Source organism: Elephantulus edwardii, unplaced genomic scaffold, assembly GCF_000299155.1.
Source record: "Elephantulus edwardii isolate Elephantulus edwardi_28Jun2011 unplaced genomic scaffold, EleEdw1.0 scaffold00017, whole genome shotgun sequence".
In the NCBI taxonomy this organism is placed as follows: Eukaryota; Metazoa; Chordata; class Mammalia; order Macroscelidea; family Macroscelididae; genus Elephantulus; species Elephantulus edwardii.
The window spans coordinates 20,051,616-20,056,494 of record NW_006399767.1 but is presented as its reverse complement, the minus strand read 5'-3'; the positions used below and the strand labels follow the sequence as shown (position 1 = coordinate 20,056,494).

General features: G+C 43.1%; 1 pseudogene; it reads left to right on the top strand.

The window, feature by feature from the left end:
• Positions 1 to 353: 353 nt before the first annotated feature.
• Positions 354 to 2,313, top strand: LOC102843597 (annotated as a pseudogene).
• The last annotated feature ends 2,566 nt before the right edge of the window (positions 2,314 to 4,879 follow it).

The window sequence follows — 4,879 nt, the reverse complement described above, 5'->3', positions numbered from 1 at the left end:
GGCATGTGGTCAGAAGGGACCAATCCTTGGAGAGGATATCCTGTTTGGAAAAACGAAGAGACAATGCAGAAGAGGAAGACTCTGGATGAGATGGATTGACATTGTGACTGGGGCAGTCAGGGCAAGTATGTCAGAGGCGGTGAGATTGGCTCAGGACAGGACAGAGTTCAGAGCTATTGTGCATAGGCTTGCTATGAGTCTCAGGTGACTCAAAGGCACATAACACCACCAACAACTATTATAAAAGTGGAAAAATGTTTATACGCAGAAAGAATCATTCTTGGACAGTTACCAGAAAAGGAAAGGGAGAGAGGAATAAAAATTAATAAATAGATCAACAGGCACATATTAAGATGAGTGAGGGTAAGGGAATATTCATTAAGGAGATGATCAGCACAATATCACTAAAAAAGAAGACATAAAAAGGTATAGAAGGGAGATCGCTCCCTCACACAAAGCCCAGATGCGGAGAAAATGGCGGCAGGGGTGGAAGTGGCCGCCATGGAGGAAGAGAGCAGCGCCCTGGCGTGGTGAGTGGCAAAGGAGCTCTAGGACCCAAAGGAGAAGGAAAATGGCCTACTCAGAATGAGAAAAGGAAAGAGAAAGGCATGAAAAGAGGAGGCAATCACTTAGAGCCATATGAAAACTCATCTAAAAGATACAGCACCTTCATACCTTTTGATGTGAAATGGCAGTTCCTTAAAGACCTGGTTTAAGAAAAAGTTGGTGAGGCAACATACGTGGAGCTCTTAATGGGCACTGAAGGAAAGTCAAGGGGATATGGGCTGTTGTTGAATTCAAACAGGAAGAGAGCATGAACAAATCTGCCGAAGGTCTAAACAAGCATTGTCTGAGTCGAAGGGCCCTGACAGTCAAAGAAGATTCTGATGGTGAACATGCCAGGAGAGCAATGCAAAAGGCCGGAAGACTTGGAAGCAAAGTATCTGTAGCAAATCTGATTTCTAAAGTTGGCCGGAAGAGGTTGAAGGAAGTATTTAGTACGGCTGGTGTGGAGATCCAAGCAGACGTTTTTGAGGATAATGATGGAAAAGTTGTAGAATAGGCACTGTTAACTTTTGAGTAGTCCATCGAAGCTGTGCAAGCTGCATCTATGCTTAATGGACAACTGCTATTTGATAGGCCAATGTATGTGAAAACGGATGAGAGGGTGTTACCAAAGGGAGACTATTTTCCTCCTGAGAGTCCTCAACAACTGCCCCATGGACTTGGTGGGACTGGCATGGGATTAGGACCAGGAGGGCAGCCTATTGATGCCAATCACCTGAGCAAAGACATTGGAATAGGAAACACTGGACCTGCAGACATGGAGGGACCCTAGGGTGGTGGCATAGAAAGCGTGGGATGATTTGGATCTGGGATGAACATGGGCAGAATAAATGGTGGAGATGGTGGCAGTGTGCCCAGAATTGAGAGGATGGGCCCCAGCATAAAGCGCATGGGCACAGGCCTGGGCCACGGCATGGATCATGTTGGCTCTGAGGAAGAGCACATGGGCTCGGTAATGGACAGTAAGGGCTTGGTGGAGTTCATGGACTCTGGCATTGAGCACAAGGGCCCACTGGGCCTCAACCATATGGCCTCCAGGATCGAGTGCAGGGGCCAGACCGTGGAGTGCATTGGCTCTGGTGTGGAGTGCGTGGGCACTGGCATGGGCTTTGGCATGAAATGCATGGCTGCATCCATCGACTGTGTGGGCCAGACCATTGAGCAAATGAACTCTGGTGTGGAGCACATGGGCCCTGCCAGTGATCACATGGGCCTGAGCATGGAGCACATAGGAGCCAACAACCTGGAGCGCATTGGCCTGGAGCACATAAACACTAACAGTATTGAGTGCATGGGCCTGGAGCACACATGGGGCCAGTCCTGGGTGCTGGCATTGAGCACATGGGCCTGGCCATGGGTGATAATGGTGGTGCCAGCTTTGACCACGCCATTGAGATGGAGTGTGGTAACTTTGGAGGAGGCTTTGCTGCTTCGTTTGGTGGGGCTGGAGGCCATGCCCCTGGAGTTGCCAGGAAGGCCTGCCGGATATTTGTGAGAAACCTCCCATTTGACATTACATGGAAAATGCTAAAAGACAAATTCAATGAATGTGGACATGTGCTGTACCCCGACATCAAGATGGAGAATGGAAAGTCCAAGGGGTGTAATGTTGCCAAGTTCGAGTGGCCCAAGGTGGCCAAGCGGGCCTGCCAGATGATGAATGGGATGAAGGTGAGTGGCAGAGAGATTGATGTGCGAATCGATAGAAATGATGAAGTGGTTGCCTTTTTTAAACATTGTGACTAGACCTCTGAATTTGTATTTTTATTGTTATTTTAATTTGTTGGCTGGATGTATAAAGATGTTTTGAAAATTGCTTTTTGGGGTAATTTGAATTACTTTTTTAATGACTGGGGTTCCATTTGACTGTTTGCATTGAGATTGCAATGTGTGCATTTTTTTTTTTAGTTGTGGCATCTTATTGGCATTGAATGTGACTTTGATACTAAATACCAGTTTGGGGGAAGAACAAAAGAAAGGTATAGAAGGATTACCATAAATCAAATTACAGGGAGGACATAGGAAAAACACAATTACATTATAGGTATTGAAATGAATGTTCTAGAACAAAGTGTATATGAATGGTTGGATGAAAAATTAATATGTTTTTCCCAATAAAAAAATAAAAATTAATTTGCTTCATAAATCTTCACTTAAATAATAATTTTGAAAAAAGGAAACAGAGTTGCTGAGGTTTTGTCTCACATGGTGTAGATATGTAATCACAAGGGGCCGGTCCCTGAAAAAGAACATTATGCTTGAAAAAGTAGAGCCAGCGACAGAGAGTAAGACCATCAGTGAAGTGAATTGACATAACAACTGCAACAGTGAGTTTAAACACAACAGAGATGATGAGGATGGGACACGATCAGGTGGGGTTTGCTTCTCTTGTCCACTGAGTTGGAATCAGTTAAGCTGACTCTATGACACTAACAATATTTCAGCAACTATTGCCCAGAGAATCCGACGTATGGCCATGAATGAACAGGCACATGCAGATTTATTTCTAAGCACGCGCGCACACACACACACACACACACACACACACACACACACACACACACACACACACACACACACACACACACACACACACACACACACACACACGTCCTTGATTCCTCTAAGAGAGAATCTTTGAAACCTTGAAATTTCTACTGGCTGAAGTATCTATGATGATATTTCAATGCATCTGCAATTGAAGTATTTTTAATGAGGTCCCCAAACCACACCTGAGGAATTAAGCAAATAAAGTGACACAGAATTCTGGACAGACCAGAAAGACCACCTTGTAATACGAGCTGGCCTCAGGGAAAGTGGGATGATTCATCAATTACTGATACATAAGGAGACTTCAATAATTTCCGTGTTTCTGAACACGGAAATTCCACGGACTTCCTGGTAGGTGAAAGATATCAATGTATGCAGGAGGGCATGGCACTGAAAACCCTCCAGGACTTCATGCTACTCGCCTTTTCTTTGGGCAGATTTTTATTTCTATCCTCCTTAATAAAGTTATATTGTACACATAGCTTTTTCTGTGAGTTCTATAAATTGTCTGAGTGTCCAACTTAATCTGAGAAAGTAGTGGGAGTGAGAATGTCAGATGTAAGAGAATGTTGGGCACCCTGAACTCACAACTGGTATCCTGAAGGGGTAGACAGGGTCCTGAATTTGTAGACAGCAGTTCAGAATGAAAAGGCTAAACCTACAACCATGAGAAAAATATAGATGCATGAGACCTCCTAAGAATCAAATCTCTATGTGTGTTAAAACACTTCTCCAACAGGGTAAGAAGGAAACCCACAGACTGGAGAAAAAATATTTGACAGTGATATCTCTAATAAGGGACTTACATATAAAATTTATAGAATACTCTAGAACCTTAACAAGAAAAAGGTAAACAATCCAATCACAAAATGGGGACAGGATATGAATAGACACTTCATCAAAGAGGACATTCAAATGGCAAACAAACACATGAAGAAATGTTCAAAATCCCTAGCTGTCAGAGAGATGCAAATCAAAACAACTATGACATATCATCTCACCCCAACAAAAATGGCAAAGTTCAACAGGGCAGCAAACAACAAATGTTGGCAAGGTCGTGGAGCGACTGGATATCTTATCCACTGCTGGTGGAAGACAACCACTCTGGAAGGTGGTCTGGCACTTTCTCAAAAATTTGGAAATAGAAAAACCATTTGACCCAGCAATTCCTCTACTAGGAATATATCCTAAAGAAACTAGAGCCATGATGTATGCACATCCATGTATATTGCTACATTATTCACAATAGCAAAGAGATAGAAGCAACTCAAGTACCCAACAATAAACAAATGTATAGATAAACTATGGTACATCCACACTATGGAATACTTTGCAGCACTGAAAAAGCAATTAAATAGTAAATCATTACATGACATGGGGAGCCTTGAGGACATTATGCTAAGTGAAATATCTCAGTCACAAGAGGATAAACTGAAGAACACTTCTGTTATGAAACAGGACAGTCATGGAGGTTTGGGGAGGGAATGGGGAAAGAGTGGATAGATAATGAACACTGCATTAGAACAGATAAGAAGAACTGTCTGAAAGGAATATATGATTACGCATTATATATATGAGAACAATCTGGAACAAGAACTGCATTGCGGCATGGGCCAGGGGAGGGAGGAAGACAATGTGCAACAATGAATAAATAGAAGAGAAAATATAATAAAAATAAAAAAGGAAAAGGGCTGAGGACCCTTTAACTTATGACTGAAAACCTGAGGAGAGCAAACGGAACCCAGCGGGTTAGATGTGAGGG